This window comes from Myiozetetes cayanensis, unplaced genomic scaffold (assembly GCF_022539395.1).
Source record: "Myiozetetes cayanensis isolate MyiCay16 unplaced genomic scaffold, myiCay2020 scf29, whole genome shotgun sequence".
NCBI lineage: Eukaryota > Metazoa > Chordata > Aves > Passeriformes > Tyrannidae > Myiozetetes > Myiozetetes cayanensis.
Window position 1 is genome coordinate 4,181,571 of NW_026087510.1, and position 16,937 is coordinate 4,198,507.

At 46.0% G+C, this 16,937-nt stretch overlaps 1 long non-coding RNA gene across 5 annotated transcripts in view; it reads left to right on the forward strand.

Moving 5' to 3' along the window:
* LOC126644059 (uncharacterized) overlaps positions 1-16,937 on the forward strand; it is a 77,424-nt gene that overhangs the window by 36,674 nt on the left and 23,813 nt on the right. For all 5 annotated transcript variants that reach the window (XR_007629846.1, XR_007629847.1, XR_007629845.1 and 2 more), the window contains 3 exons: positions 8,162-8,193; positions 14,093-14,172; positions 16,179-16,368. This is a non-coding gene — a long non-coding RNA (uncharacterized LOC126644059). The remainder of the gene's footprint in view (positions 1-8,161; positions 8,194-14,092; positions 14,173-16,178; positions 16,369-16,937) is intronic.

A 16,937-nucleotide genomic window follows, 5' to 3' on the forward strand; every position in this document is an offset into this window, starting at 1 on the left:
GCATTAGTGCTGTTCTGCTTTGCATGAATAGCTATGTATTGACAGAGGCAAGGTCTTGGGGTGGGTATTCACCTTCCTGCCTCCTCCAGCGGTGGTAGGAATGATTTGACTGGTGAATTGTTTTATTTCAGTGACTATTTATAATGAGACTGCAGCTTTGAGGGCTGGTTGTGCATTTTAATTGCTGGGTATTTAATGCAGAATATATTGTCCTTGAAGCAGGGATCAGAGCCCAGGTTTCCCCTCTGCCACAGGCAGCACATCACAGAGCTGTGCTCTGCACCGAGTCCACCTTTTCCACTGAAAATGTGGGAATTCCACTCCAAGATGAATTCCATCTTTCTTTCCCCACAATTTTAGCAGGAGGTGTAGTGAGTCAGTCATGGCACTAGAAGCAGCTGGCAGCCAGGTGGTTAAAGCACTGCTTGCAAGGTTCAGAGAGCTTGGGTGGGTGACACATTCTTCTTTATTTCCTTGGTCCTTTCTCCACTGGTCTGCTGCAGAAATGGAGGGTGGTGGCACCTTCTTTCAGGCCTTTGCATGTAATTTGCTGTGGTCACTGCATTTTATGCAGAGGGATGAGCAGGGTGTGTGTTTCAGCACACTGGGTAGCCAAGACTTGAGTCTGGTATTTTGAGAATTGCTCTCTTGGGCACCTCAGACCCCCAGATTTCTGTGTAGGGAACCTGAGCCATTTTGTGGAATGAGCCTGAAACCACTGGGGCACATTTCTCACAGTGTGGATTTTACCTGCAAGGGTTGTAACCCCTGTGGAGTTTTCATGGAGAGGCAGAAATGGTGAGGGCCGTGCACTGACAGCAGCTATTCCTTCCCTTTCAAGTCTAAAGGGAATTCCCAGTAGATGCAAAACAGTTTTAGGGGTATCTGTGGAGCAGTTTCCTAATATAGAGCAGTTGCTGAATGTTTAAAAGTTATGCCAGTGGACCCATGTCCAGCTCTAAATTTGGAGGGCATTAAGCTGCGCCCCTGGGCTGTGTGTCCTGATGGCTTGGCATAGGGGTGCTTCTCTTGGATTATGGAGCAGCTGGGAAAAGCAGGGAGATTAGACCTGGTGGAGGTGACAAAAAGCAAATGTCATTTGAGGCTGAAGCTGGAGGGAAGTCCCAGTGATGCTTTGGATGAGCCTGTTTCTTGCCCAGTGCTCTCTGTTCAGGTAACTGTGGAAAGGAGTGAAAATAAAGTGAAGGCTTCACTACACAACAGGGAGGACAAAAAGTCTGGAAGATGATATTGCATAGATAGATGGGATTTATTCAATATATTCTCCCCCAGAGAGGCTTTTATTTTCTGGAAGGTGTCTTTGACCAGGAAGAAGAGGTGGAGATTGTAGCTTTGGGTGCTGCTGAGGTCTGTCCTGGCTCCGTGTGCTTTCGTGGGGACTCACCTCTCTCTGTCTCTAGGTCTGTGCTCTTTCCAAGGCCCCTATCCTTTCTCCCTAAGCCTGTGCTCTTTCCTAGAGATCCATGCTCTTTCTCTAGGCTGTTCTTTTGCTGAGGATCAGCTGAGCATCATTATTAGTCTATTTACAACATCACAGAGCAGAGTTCTACTCCACAGCAGCTATTGAGGCACGCAGTTATTAGCACGCTTGGAGTATCTGAGAGAGGCTTGTGGCTGCAATAGCTGGACAAGACTCACAATTATTAGCATCTTAATAGCATCAGAGAGGAGGTTTCAAGCTGCAGTGGCTTTGGAAGCTCACCATTAGGAGCTGTTTGCAACAGGAGTGAGGCAAAGCTCCCGATGTTTATTATATTGCCCATCGGTCTGTGTCCTGATACTGCTCAGTCATGCGTGCTGGGAACAGCTTATCCATGGTGCTCAGGGAACAGGGTGCCAAAATCCTCTTGTGGCCCATCAGCAAGGCTGATGTGGCTGAGGACCTCACAGGGCTATAAAAGGAATGAAGCTCTGTTGGTATCCATGTCTCCTTTTTCTTTCCAAGAGGCGGGGATGTTCACCGGGATTAAATTGTTGGGGCTCTGGAGGAGGTTTTTGTCACACAAGATGGGCTGTCAGGAGAGATTCCCCTGGGAAGTTCTTCCTCTGAGATGTTCACATACCTGTGTTCTGGGTCACAAGGGCAGTGCTGCCCAATAGACCAAGACCTCGATGTTCTTAGCAAGTAGAATGGGATTTGTTGTTTTTTTTTTTTGATCCTGTTCCTTCCCTGTTCTTGAGGCAGAGGAAATAGGTTGTGAGTGGCACACGTGTGTTTTATGCTCCAGATTTCTGGTGGAATTTCTGGCTGTGGCTGTGAACTGTCCACGTGCAGTGGGTGATGCATTACACTTTGTACCTTGCTTGTCTTATGGAATCACAGGATGGTTTGGGTTGGAAGGGACCTTAAAGATCATCTTGTTCCACCCCCTGCCATGGGCAGGGACACCTTCCACCAGCCCAGGTTGCTCCAAGCCCTGTCCAACCTGGCCTTGGGCACTTCCAGGGATGGAGAGTTTGTCAGTGAGTTTTCCAGTATCCCTATAGGGAGAAAGGTATGAAGAGGAGAAGCACCTTTAATACACAAGGGGTCAGGTATGAGTGTGGGACAAGAGATACTTTCACTGATGAAGTCTCCAATTCATCTGTCTTTTAAATGTAACACAGATGTCCCGGGCTCCAGCCTATGCCTGAACCACGAGACTGAAGGGAGGAGAGACTATATGTTCATTTGAGCCCCTCGTTGTGTTGCTGGCAGTGCATCCCTAGTTTCCATTCCTATTTTCTGTTCCCTTAGCAATCCATTCGCTGCTGCCCTTTCCTCCCTCGCTCAGCCAGCAATCAGCACACTCCAAGAGCACAATGGATCCCTTTCTGCGGTGAATCCCCTGCTCCATGCAGACGTTTGCTGGCCTCCTTTCTCCAGGATACATTTCAATGGGAAGGAGAAGGGAAAGTATTCCTTGTTCCCAGTGAAAAACTGCACTGGCAGCCTGGGTTATTTTGTCGGACGTGTGGCTTTAAGTGACGCCTTTGCCATCTGTTCCGTCTGCTAATTACGAATGCAAAACAAACGGAGCCCACAATTGCTTCATTTAGAATAAGGGATATGGCAGTGACCAAAATAGTTTTATTTCGGTGTCAGATGCTCTTTTTTTATTTCTCCTGTCTCTTCCTAATCTAAAGCAGGTTTTGAAAGCTCTTCTCCCTCTTCTGGTTCGCAGCAGGGGATGTTGCTGTGACAAACAAGAGCGTCTTCTGCGCGTTCATCCTTTGAAGGGACAATCCCACATGAGCAAGGAGAGGGAAAAGGCTGCATTTGTTGAATTGTGAGGGCTGGTTTCAGCCCTCATTGTGCTGATCTTAGATCTGCAGGTGCCTCAGAGAGAGACACCAGGATACCTCCAGGAAGTGTGACAGCAGCGTGTGAATGAACCACTTTCTCAGCCTGTTCCATCCCTGTTTCCTCTTACCAAAGATGAGTTCTGCAGCCAGACTGGAATAGCCTGGCAGTCAGGAATGATGCATTCTGCTGTGGCTGTGTCCAGAGCTGGAAAGGTGGATTTTTTTTGGCTTTTGGTTCTAAGTGAGACACCACTGAAGGTGTGGGTGATCCAACCCCTTCTGTGACTGGGCCGTAAGAAGCCTCTCTGTTTGCTCCTTAGGTGCTGTCTAATGCCCCCAGACTTGCTGCTGACTGACTTCAAACAGGGCTGTGGCAACCCTTAGAGGTACCACTGGCAGCGCAACCACGGATTGAGGTGACCTAGATTTGGGAAATGGAGATGAGATCAAGCTCTGCCTGTGCTCTGTTCTGAGGGGGATATGCAACCAGAAGAGCTGAAGTGGTGGAGCAGTTTCCCTCTGAAAGGGGTAGATGTTTTCCCCATCAGGTGGTCTGTGAGGTGTGCTGAGCTGTGACCCCACTGGTGTCACTTGGTCCTTCTCAACTCCCAGGCTGAAGAGGAGGTGGACAGGTGGCCCTGAGGGTCGTGTCCTGCCCCAGTAAGACTGGCTGTTTTCACATCTGTATCTGCTTCACTTCAACCCTCCTTGCTCTGGTGGTGGGCATGTAGACACATGTCTCTTACTCCACCTTCCTTCCCTCCCCAGACATCACTCTTCCTATGATAATCAGCATATTTCACTTTGTTTTCTGTCTGGGTCTGTGTTGAAGGAAAATGGGGTGACAAGGTTTTTATACCTACTAAAAGCAGCAGAAGACCTCCCTCTTTCCTCCCCACAAATCTTCTCCAAGAAAACTCGTTGGTTTGTGCTTCAACATTCCCTTCCCAAAATATTTTTAAATTCTGCTCGCTGCTTTGCAGTTTTCCTAAAGTTCTGATTGTTCCATTTTTTTCTCCCTTTTGAGGTTGTAGAGGGAAGGGGTGGCAAGGGACACACCCTCAGTAAGATACTGAATCTGGAAAACTCTCCCTCCCTGTTTTCAGAGCCCAGCAAACTGTCAGAGCACAGCTGAGGCAGAAATATGTCAGTGTTGTATCGTGTCCAGGGTGTGAAATGCCCAAATCAGAGATTAAAGCCAGCGTGGACTGTCATCCAACAGACAGGTCCCAAACTTGGGCTTGTCTTTGAGCACTGGGCAGTCAGAGCAGGATCCTGCCTTAGGCTGGAGGCCACCTCTGCTTCAAAACTTATTAAAAGTGCCTCAGGATGTTACAGTACGAGGGTTAAAGATTTAGTTGGTGTCCCAGGCCTGAAGGATGATGTTGTGGTTTAAGCATTTGGACTGGGGCCAAGAGATGTGAGATAAATTCCAGGCTCTGTTGTGCACTTCCTCTGTGAGCTCCTGAAAATCACTGTGCTCCAACCCCGTGCTCTGCTCTCACCATTTCAGCAGTGAACTGGTAGCACTGAAAGCTCCTCCTCGATGGTGCAAGTGATTTTCTGAGAGCCTTAACTGTAGGGTTAAAATAATGCTTCAGCCCTGTGTGCCTACGAGAGGGAAACCCTTTGAAGTTTGAAGGTAAGGGCACAAAAGCTCAGGCAAGTTTGAAGGACAGGATGATTAATGCTATTTACTGAGCCTGGTGGCAATGAGAAACAGCCTGGATCAGAGGGACTGAGGGGTGGCAACACCAGGAAATGAAGGTAGGGCACATTTTTCTCTGGGTTTGGTTGGATGCCCAAGGAATGAATGTCCACCAGCAGTGCTAAAAGGAGGGTGAAGAACCATATTTGTGAGCAGGTATTTTGGTAAGTTCTGATCATTGGAATCCTCTTCTTTGAAGAAGTTCTTTGCAAAGGACAGTCACAATCTGATGGAGAAGACTGGGATGAAGGTTTGTCTCCCTGGTACCTGACATGGACATTTGCCAGCTTCGTGTTAGGAGGGGAGGGGAGAGGGAAGGACAGTTACTGCAGGCTTCCATTAGATGTGCCAATATGTATTTTCTGCTAAATTAATTTGTACCTACTTGTTGCTTTGCCTGTCCAGAGCAGTTTACAGAATCAGTTGTCCTGTTTTGGGTGGTTGTGTTCCCTGTTGGAAGGTTGGGCTCCCAGAAACACAACAGCAGCACCTTTCCCCCGTGATTTATACCTGATGAGGTGCCAGTCAAGCATTTCTGTCTTTGCCTTGGCTCTCAGAGGGTTGATTAGCTGGGAGCTCAGTGCACCAGTGGCCAAGGGAATGAGCCTTGCATGGAATAATGCAGCAGGAATGTGTAGGTGTGTGCACATGTTCTCCCCAGAGGGCACACGGCAGGCAGGGGCAGCTCTGGGGAGGGATGGGCAGCCTGAGGGAGAGAAAAGTGCACTCTCCGTGCTCACCAGGAGGTGTTGGGTCCTGATCAACGTGGTTGTCCAGGGGCTGGCCCACCTCCCCACCCACTGAGGTTGTTCCCACTCCTGCTGATGATCCATTGCTATTCTGGCTAAAATTTACCTTTGCTCAGCTTGGTCTCTTTGTTACAGCTTTGGTTTCAAGATGGAAGTATTTAGATTTTTTTTTTTTTTTTCTCTTTATGATTTCATATGGATGTCCATACAGAGGACAAAATTCCTTGCTGGAAAGCCTTGACAGGTGTGAAAAATGTAACCCAACCCATTCATAATGTGTGACTTTGTTCACCATTTGATGCACTTGACCTGCTCTTGGGCAGTGTAGCAGCTTTTACTCCAAGTACAACATCAAGCCCAGCACAGTCTTAGCTCACATTTGGGCTGTTGCTTGTCAGGAACTGAAATTCTACATATCTTGTGTCCTGGTTTCATTACTCCCTTTGGAGTGAAGTTCCAAACATCACTCCTGCCCGTGTCTGGACCCAGAGCTTGAGACTTTTGATCTCTTTTGGTGAGACTTTGTCCATGTTGTGATAGCATCCCACTGCTGGTGCCTGACAGTCTCCTGGAACAGGATGATGGACCTGGCCTCTCAGGTGTGTTTTCCCTGCTCTAGGAGGAGATTGGAGTAGTTTTCATTTGCTTTCCTGTCACTTGGGGCCATCAGTGATTAGGCAATAAAGAATCCCCACAGCTATTAGGAGGAGCAAGGTAGGTCTGTCAGAGAAACTGCAAGAATGGAAGTGCCTTCCTGAATTAAATGACCTGAGCTGCATTTACATCACATTACATGAACCCTTAAGTGGTTCCAAAACTGCTGCTCTCTCAGGTCTGCTGTAATTGTGACTCCATGTAGCTCATTAAATAAGACATGGGGTCTTCTACCTTGCAGTCCAGCCATGGAACAGTTTGATATATCCCCATTTTTACTCCTTGGAAGAAACAGAATTTGCTGTGAATACGTTTCCCAGCCAAAGCAAATGATATTTGCAGATTTTTCTAGATGGTTGTGCCTTGGCTAGAAATTAGAAACAAATGGGGTGTTCTGCTTTTCTGCTGGTGATTCAGCCTATTCTGAATGGATATTCCCAGACAGTTCCTTTCTCCAGATGACTTTTAAAGCATGACCTGTGAAGGGGTTGCTTGCACCAGATAGAGGAATTATCCCAAAATATTTGCTCAAGGGGAAGTAGCTCTCAGACCCCCTGCAAGGATTTTCTCTCCTCATCTTCGAATTACCCAGTTCAAATGCACGGATAATGACACATGTAATGATGATAAAATGTGTGACTGCGAAGAGTAACGTTTAAAAATAATGATATACCTCTAACTAGGTCTTATAAAAGGAAATCTTAAATAGCTAGAGAGAAACAGATGCTTTGGGGGACTTGTGGATAAAAATAGTGGCTTCCAATTTGCAACCAAAACAAAAATGTAGCCCCACTTAGTCAACCTCAGCACTAGAAATTCCTCTGAGAACGTTAGGGCCCAAAACTGGGAATGCATGAAAAAGTACCTGGTGCTGCATCTGCAGGGGTTTCAGTGTGTTTTTGCCTCTTCAGCTTTTCATCATAGAATCACTCAGTGGTTTGGGTTGGAATGGACCTTAAAGCTCGTCTCATTCCTACCCCTTGCCATGGGCAGGGACACCTTCCACTAGCCCAGGTTGTCAGGGCTTCATCCAGCCTGGCCTTGGACACTTCCAGGGCTGGGGCAGCCACAGCTTCTCTGGGCAACCTGTGCCAGGGCCTGCCTACCCTCCCAGGGAACAATTTCCTCCATATATCCAATCTAAACCTATTGTCTTTTCAGTTTAAAGTGATTTTTCTTGCTGCTGTTCAACTTTCTCTCCATATTGGTGCCCTTGCAAGTGCCCTGTCTTACTGATGTTTAGTGGTCTGAGACCTATGGATTCTGTTTTTCCTTGGAAAGATGCTCAGGCTGTGCAGACACGGTCGTGTCCCTGTGCTCAGGATGGATTTGGAGAGCAGAGGTGCAGATCTTTGCCCACTATTGAGCTGTTCCTTTCAGTGGGGTGGCATGATCCCTTCTCCTGGCCCTGCTGTAGAAGTGAAAATCTCCTTCAGAAGCTGCAACAACACCTTAAACCTCATTCCATCTGTTTGGAAGAGTGGGGACCTCAATGTTTGGGGTGCTCAGACTCCTCCTTTTTGGGCTTGGAGCATCACTCTGTACAAAGGAACTGAGCAGGCAAGGGAAAAGGGAATGTTTATTTGTGTGCTTTTGTTTACCTTAAAAACGCTCTAAAATGTGAGAAATAATGTTTTGTTTTTGTTTTTTAATGATGATTTCTACTTTTTCCTTACTTGTCAGGGCAAACCCCAAATCTTAAAGGAATGGTTTTAACTTGTTGATTTGGTATTTTTGTTTTTAGGTGGCCCTTCCCAAACAAAGACAAGCAGTCAGGTGAGTCAAATTTTCCACTTTCCAGTAGATTTGTGGAGGAGAAATGAGAAATAATGAGGGGAGGCAACACTAGACTCCTCTGAATTTCAGGGAGTGAGGTTCAGGGGGGCTGTGTGACCACTAACACCCCAAAGGACATTTTTAAAATACACATTTCAGTCTCTAACTTGTGCAGTGGCACAAATTCACTTGCTTTGGAACCCAAATTTAGCAATTAGAGCTTTATGGTGTTCTCCTATGTCGGTAATGCCCTCAGAGTGTCACTTGGAGCCGAGAGGAAGGGACGCTGCCAGAACTGGCTGTGATAAAAGTCTTGAGAGTGAGACTGTCATTAGATTAAGTGGAGGAAACCAGTAGAGTTGTTCCTGCTGCCCAGTCTCTCCACATGATGCTCAGAGTCCAACTCTTGCTTTTTTGCCCTTTTTTTTTTCCAGATTTCTTACATTGTCCCCTCTTTCTGCCCTGTCAAGAGCATTAGTCACAGTCCCCCATTTGCATCTTAGGGTTGAGCTGAGACAAAGCCCGTGGGACTTGTTTGGCACCCTCACCCCTTCCCCAGCACAGGGGCTCCAGCCCCTCCCAGGAATAGGAGTGCTGGGGCAGGGAATGAGTGTTTGATGCATTCCCAACACGTGGGGATGCTCCTCCTGGATGGGGTGGCACCGTGGCCTGGCAGTGACAGGGACAAGGAATCGCTTCTCCTGGGTGTAAAGCAGAGGTGATGCTCTTCAGGGCACTTTGGGTTTCCCTTCTGGAATATGCTGAGTAAAACCCTTCAGTCAGAGAATCCTGGAATGGTTTGAAGGGACCTTGAAATTGGCTTTTCCTGTAGATTACTGGATTCCTCGTGTGAGGATGGAAATCCTCCTCTCGTGAAACGCGGGGCACAAAAGGAGCAAAAAGCAGGTGTTGAGTGATCCTACTGAGCTGTCCATCAGCAGGAGAGGATTTGAGGTTGTGAGAGATGGAAGGAGGGCTTAAAGAAAGGGGTGGATTTCCTGCACCCAAATCGAGGGACAGGGAAAAAAAAAACCAACCCAAACCCACCAAGTTAAATTCTGTCTTGGACAAGGTCAACAGGCACAAATACTTCAGGCCTTGATTTAATCTCCCCATAAGCAGAAGGTGAAAGTAAAGGTGAAAATATTGCATCTGAATGTCTGGGTTGGGAACGTGCACACCAGGGACTGAAGGGGGGTGGGATGGTGGGGGAAGAAAAGGGGTTGTTTAATATGTATATATGACCCCACTGTGCCGAGAGAATGAGCCCCGAGTGCGTGGTGGCAGCGAGTGGGTCCCACATTGTTAGATCTGGCAGGGATTCAGACATCTGCCAGGGGATGGGGATTTTGTCAGGAGAAGTGGGAGAGAGAGAGAGAGAGAGAGAGAGAGACACAGCGAGAGCTCGGGAGGCCTTGCAGCTTTCTGTATCAGCCCGGATCACACTTCCTCTTTAAAATTCCCTTACTAAGCTCGGCTCCTATATTTTATATTCAGCACCAAGATTCCCGCCCCCCCTCCTCCCTGTCCCCCTCCTCCCCGGCCCTCCCCACCCACCACCACCCTCTCTGCCTTTAACTTGTTAAGTTTGAAAGATGATCCATACACACAGTTTGCTTTGCCAGTCAGCCCGTTTAAGGCCAAGATTAATGCAGTGCATTGGTGCAATCGTGCCGCAGTGGTGCGTGATCGGAATACGAGATGGAATACGGGGGGAAAGGCCAGAAATGTGCCTGTATTCCGAGTTTACACAAGTCTCCTTAGCAACTTGTCTGATTATTTTATTTTTTTTTCCTCGTTTTTTCGTTGGCGGGGGGGGTGTGTGTGTGTGTGCAGGAGCACTGTCCCAAATCGCCGGTGAATAAAACATTCCCCGAGTTCTTAAATAGCTCCTTCGCTCCATGGTCTTCTTGTTGTTTTTTTCCTTTTCCTTTTGTTAAAATAGTGGCTTAATTTTTTTTTTTTTCCCCCTCTTTCCCCCCCACCCCTGGAGAGAGGAGGGTACAGGGGGAGACTTGGGTTTGGGGTGGGGGCACTGTAATAGTTTTCATTGTGACTTCTAGAGAGTTGGTTCCCTTCCAGTTGTTCACATCTCAGCATGTGGAATTATTGTGCTTTCTCCCCGTTTGCCACAGAACTGGCAGTAGCCTGACATTGTTAGTCATTTGAATTGTACTTGGAGCTGGGCTGATTTGTTTTTATTTATTTCATTTTAATTGTTTTTTAAAATAATAATAATCATAATAATCATAATAATGATAATCCGCCTGTTTATTTATTTCATAACGGCTCCTTTTATTTTGCAAATACGCAGTATGTATTTTGTAGCCTTTAAAATGGAGGAGAGGGGGGAAAAAAATCCAAACCACCAGGGTGAGAGGAGTGTGGCAAGACTGTCCCCCAATCCCATATTCCCCTCCCCGTGCAATTTTTTTTAGTTGCCTACTGAAGAACCCCCTCCCTCCCCGTAGGAGGGAGTGGCCTTTTAGGGATCAAGGTACGTTGGATTCTGGTTTTTCCCCCCCCAGTTTGGGTGATACTTTATTAATAGCATGGGGCAAAGAGAGAGGCTTGTAGGGTGGGGAGAGCAGGGGAGGAGGGTGGAGAGAAGCAAAGAGTTCTCCTCGACTCCCGTACCTTGAAATAACTCAAGGAGGAAAAAAAAAAAAGAGTTGCTGCCTCACTTGAGTTGCTTCAAAATCTTGCTGGGTGCTTTGACTTTTTCTTTTACTTCTATTTTTTTTTTTTTCCTCCATTTCCAAGCTTTCGAGGGGGAGGGGGTAGAAAAAGAAAATAAAAAAAAAAAAGAAAAAAGAAACTGAGCCAAAAAAATTTTGAAGGCTCGATCTTGGCTTCTGTACAAACAGATGTTGCCTGTCATTCCGTTGTTAAGCAGGCAGCAGATTGGAGCAAGCAGCAGCAGTTTAGGGGGAACTGCAGCAGAACTGGAAAGAGGGAGGTATATAGATATATAAATATAATTTTCTTTTTTTTTTTTTTATTTTTTTAATGCTACACATAAATGTTTCCCCCCTGGAATTATCTCTAATTACAACACGTCTATTTTCATTTGTTTGTTTTTTTTTTTTTTTAAGTGGGCAAAACAAACCCGAACCAAAACGGAAAAGCACTAGGAACTTTTCACCCAAATTTTACCAAAGCAGCTATGTTTTGGGTTGGTTTTGAAAGCTTTTCAGTTTGATTTTTTTCTTTTTTCCTTTTTTTTGGTGTTCTTTTTCAGATGTGTAGGGAAGGGGGTTCTGTTGGAAATGCTTAAGGCATTCTCGGTAAGTGAATATTTGCAGTGAATTAGGTCAGGGAGCTTGCCTTGCCGATAGGTTTCGGTGGGTTTGCCCCGGAGTTCTTGCTGGAGGTGGAAATTGGGAAGCTTGGAGGCCTTTCTGTCTCCTTTCCAAGTTTTAGCAGCGTTGTGAGAGCCAGAATCACGTTGTTTATACAGTAGAAGTTCTACCGAAGCACCGCAACGCTCCAGACCGAGGCTCTTTTGTGTTCTGCTGCTGCTCGTGGCTTTAATTCCACGTTTAATTCCCCCCGTCCTTTTTTATCCTCTCCCCATTTTTTTTTTACTTCCCCACTGCCTTTTTAATTTCTCCTTTCTGATTTTAATTCTTGGGAGGGGAGAGGGCAAACCAGCGAAAACACGGGGCGTTTTGAGCCGAAAGAGTTAAAAGTTTCTTGGCACGAGAGCAGCAGTTTAGCAACAGATCAATTCATTGAAATGAAAGAAATCACAGCCCGAGCCATCTGATTTTGAAATTTCACATCTTATGCTTCCACTTTAGAACAAAGCTTCTGTTTTTCTTCTCCCCCCCCCCACCCCTCCACCAACCCCTCCCCTTTATTAATTCACGCCGCTTTTGTTCGAGGCTGTTGGTTTTCATAGAAACTTCGTCTCTACTCGGGTTCTTTTTCTCTTCTAATATTAAATTTGGGGGAGTTGTGGGGGGGGGAGGTGGGAGGTGTGGATTCATCTTCTGCTGTAAAGTCAGCCGTGAACCTCTGCACATACAACAGCTGGTGCCAGGGCTGTTTTCACCCTCGATTATTTTATGTTTGAAACAGCTTCCATTTTCTGGCTCGCCGGGGCTGGGATGAGCAGCCACCTATGGACTGGGAGAAAGAGTTTGTGCCCAGCCATTCCCGCTGCCCCGTGGGCATTTCTGGCTGCAGGGAGCCGTGTCCCAGTGGGAATTTTCTTTACATGCACGTGAAGTGTAAAAGTCCCTCCAACGTCTGCCTCGAGAAGTTGGGGCTGACTCCGTGTGTGTCTGGCAGAGGAGTTATATTATTCTATACTTGTATGTGGAGCATAAGCCCCCCCTGTAATGCTTTTAATAGTTAAAGCCTGAGAAGGATCACAAACAACTTTTTTGTTGCTGTTTTGTTCATTTAAAGGCTTTTGAGCCTTGGCACCGGTCCCAGCTGCGTCAAGTAAAAATAAAATAAATCAACTCCCGGACAGAGAAGTTGGGGATTTTTAATAATAATAATAATAATAATAATTAATAAGTAAAATAAGAGAATATTAAAATCAATTCCCGCTTTTTATGCTATTAAAAAAAAAAATTAAAATGGGTGGCTTACGAGGAAGGGATGTGTTTGATGGATGGAGGAGCAGCTGAACTGGGCTGGTGCCGAGTCTCTCCCGGTGGCGTCGCGTCAAAGAGAGGCCGCGGTGTCTGGGCATGGGTGAATCCTACCGGAGGGTGGAGTGGGAGGATGTGGGCAGAGAGGGGATCCTTTTGTTAAGCAGGGCTGCTCCCCAACCTCTGCACTCCCTGGAAGGAATCCTCCACGAGGAAGAATAGTCTTAAGTGGATTTAAAAAAAAAAAAAAATGAGCTGGTGGTGGGGTGTCGAGGGGAGAAGTCTCAACCTCCACCTCTAACGTGGTTGATCACAGCTCTGGCTGGGTTTATTATTCCCTTCTCTCCCCCCACATCCCAACCGCGCCGTAGGGAAACGCCAGGATTCCGGAGCGCCAGCCCGTCCTCCCCCCCCCCCAATATTGGGAATATTTCTGTGGGTGTCGTTGTGGTTACATCACAGCGCTCTCCTTGCCTTCCTCATCTCCATTCTTGTGCAAAATTCAAATAATTCCCCCCCCCTCCCCGATAGCAGCTGTGCGTGGTTTTTTTAAGTCGCTCTTTAACGTTGCGAAAGGAACAATAAAATGAAAGGCAAAACCGGCATCTTAAAACTTGGCAAGTGAAAGCAGCTTGGACTGGCAGCCAAGAATCCTGCTGTGGTGCAAAAAGAATAGCATCCACGAAGCCACCACAATCCGGGGTTTCTCTTCTTTTAACAATCGCATCGGCAGAGAGAAATAATTATTCCTTGTATCACAGTGTTAAAAAGAGTCAAAAAAGCTTTAAAAAGCTTGCTTGGTGAACCTTCTCCAAAGCAGGTAACGACCCTCCTATTTGATTCTGTTTTATCCAACTTTAATTGGGTGAGGATCTAGATGTGATAACTGATCAGTTGAAGGAGTTGGTGCGTGCTGCTGACTGCCAGGGAGCGGGTTTGCTGTTACAACCTCCACGGTGCTTTTATTTCTCTTGGTGGCTTTTGGTGGGAATAGAACCGGCAAACTTCTGAAATGTTTGTGTTGCAAGCAGTGTTTTATTTCCACAGGTTTCACTCGTTGTGCAGAGGGGAGGGGAGGGTCGAGCCAAAGGTGTAACACGGGAAAAATATCATTTTTAAAAAAAAAAAAAAATTAACTGAAAAATTAAGATATTGGGAGGGGGGAGGTTATTTCTCGCTTAGGACGTTGCTTGTTCCTTTTGCTCCTGAAGCTTCTGTCGTTCCTGTAGAAAGACAGAATCCATTTGTTGAAAATATGCCGTGGAAATATCCATAAATATTTTGTCTTCCAGGATACATTCCTTGAGGAGTTGGGCCTAGCAATATGGCAGCGCACGGGCGATGGGAAATCTTGCAGAATGCTGCTGCTGAGGTAATTTGGTTTCTCATCCGTTCCCCAGTCAGTATCTCCCTTTTCCTTCTCATTTCTTAAAATTACTGGAAGCACAGAAATCCTTAAAGAATTGGATTTAGAGGTCTTTAAACCTAAGGTAGAGTGCATGTGAGTTTATATAAATATATATATATTTATGGGCCTAATTAGACTTGGGGGGGAAGAGGTGAGGGAAAAGAATGGGGATTATTTAGCAGCCGTGTTTCTTATTTGTCTTATTTTTGTGGCAGAAGTATGAAATGGCTGCAAACAGCTTTTTTACTCAGGCACACAATGCATTCCATAATGATCGATTTTCCTGGACAGGGCATTTATGCTTTGTGGTTTGCAAGAATACCACCCACAGACTTGATTTCTGCATGTTTCCTTCTATATTCCTTTGGCTATAAATCTCTAAAATGCCAGTTTTATACTGGGTTATTACCAACAAAAGTGTATATATTAACTTTTTTTGGCTGTCCCACGTTCTGGTACCTTGTTGATCCTGGGATCGTTAATACATTATAAAGCGAATAATGAAGCAAATTATGCTCAGTATAAGGACATCACAAGCCTTCATATTAATCCTGTGCTCCTTAAGGTACAGGTTGAAACTTTTTGTTGTAATTTTAGCCTTCCAGGCAAATACAGTGTGGTGATGATTGATTTGTTTGCCTGTCATGGATTTTCTGCCACTGGGTGTATGTTCATCAGGTTTTCAGAAGGTACAATAGCTGTGTGGTTAATCAATGGAGGGAAATGTTGCAAACCTCAGATCTTGTATAATCTATGGCTCTCTGAATTTATTGGATATAAGTGGAATTCATGTTTAAAAACCACTGCTCATACAAACAAAAAAGTATTAAAAATCTGTGTCTTTCAACAAAGAAAGCGGTTCATTTGCTGCTGCCTTTGTCAGCTCGCACAAGAGTTTATCAAATGGCTCAAGAACTGCCTGTGAGTTTGTTTCCCAGACTGTAGGGATAGGAACAGGTCGGTGCCAGGATAATTTATAACATACAGGTGCCCACCAAATGACACCCCTGTGCCAGCGCCCCGCCTTCCCCCGGGGCAGGAATGCAGGAGGGGTCACTCAGATTTATAGTGGGACCTGCTGCAGGGATTTATTTGGCATACCTGGAGCTTTTCTAGGGATAGCTGGTGCTGCTTTCCCCTTTTTCTCCCCCTTTCTCACCCGAGTGGAGCTCTGCTGGGGGATCCCAACACTCCTTTTGTTTTGGAAAAGCCAATCAGGTAGCAAAGGGGGTGGGAGATGCTGCAGAGATCAACCCTCCTTTCGGCTGGGAGTTCAAGGGGGTTGCTGGGTGGGTCAGCACCTCCCAGCTGCCCTCAGACACGTGCTGGGCTCCTCCAAGGTCTGCCTTTGGGTGCCTGGAGCTTCCCTGCAGGCCAGGCAGAGCTGAGGACACGTGTCCTGGACCACAAGGAGGGATGCAGGGGCCACCCGAATGTTGCAGCTTGGTTTCCTTCAGGGACTTGAGCTGTCCCAGTGGTTGGAAAATGAGATTAAAAGGTAAAAAAAAAAAAAAAAAAGAAGTTCTGGATCTAGAAACACTGAGTAAACCCATAACCTCCCCCAGCATGTGTATTACAGTGAGATCATGACTTTTTTTTCCTGTTTCATATGAAAAAGTAAAAGTATTTCTTTGCCGGCGGAGAGACATGGAAATTAGTTTATATGCATATAAAAATAAGCAAAATACACCTACCTTAGTGTAAAGGATATTAGGGTCAAAATGAATATAGTGAATATAAGGAAAACACACTGTCTTGTGCAGTGTTGGCGTAAGGAGAAGTTCCTTGCCACTGTAAGAAATCCTGGTACCTGCATCAGCAGAACTCCTGGCTCCTGGTAGTTGTGCCTGCTAGACAGGGCAAAGAACAACCTGCATTTTAACCTCAGGTCCCCTGGAATAAATGAGCTTTGTAGATGGAGGGCCTGGGTTATTTTTGGGAGGGTAACATTTGTTGTACTCCGTTTGCAGCTCCCAGGGCACACAATACGTGTGGCTGTGCGGGATGTGGCTGTTCCTGCAGGACCTCAAGAGCTCTCTGGCTTCTGGGGTGGGCTCCTAAATCCCGTTTTGCCTCCAACATGAAAGTTATCCTGGTTTTTCAAAGATGCTCCTCCCCTCCAAGATGGATTTTGAGTGCTGAAAGCTGGACATTTTTAAGGTAAGTATCGTAGGAATCTGAACTTAGGGGATCAGTTTAGACAACCTTTGGACAGATGGTGAAAGTTTGACATCCTATTGCTGGGAGTTCCTTGTAGCCCAGCCCAAGCAGTAATTCCAAATAAAGGAAAATTGTATTTTAGCATTGCATATTTGCCAGGCTGGAAAGGTTGAAGTGATTTATTTTAAGAACCTCCACGAGAAGTGGGGGAATTTTCTAAAAGCGTCCAAATAGCAAACTCCTTTTCCAAGTGTGGACAGTTTCATTTTATGGAGAATGACATTTGACTTGCATTAATACAGTTTGTCTCCTGAAGAAAGAGAAGAGGTAGAATGTGGAAGGTTTGTGACACTTTAAGCAACAGTTGATCTCCTTGATTTTCTCCACCAGCTCTGTGAGGAGCTCACAGCCAGGCTGCTTTTCAGCCTAATTTTTCCCAGTAAAATGGGAAATATTAGTCACCCAGGAAAGAAGACCTGGAAACTTCAGGGGAAGTGGGGGGACACTTCTTACCTGCAGTGGCAAAACTTTGCTCCACCACTGTTTTTCAAGACTTAACTTGAGAAATC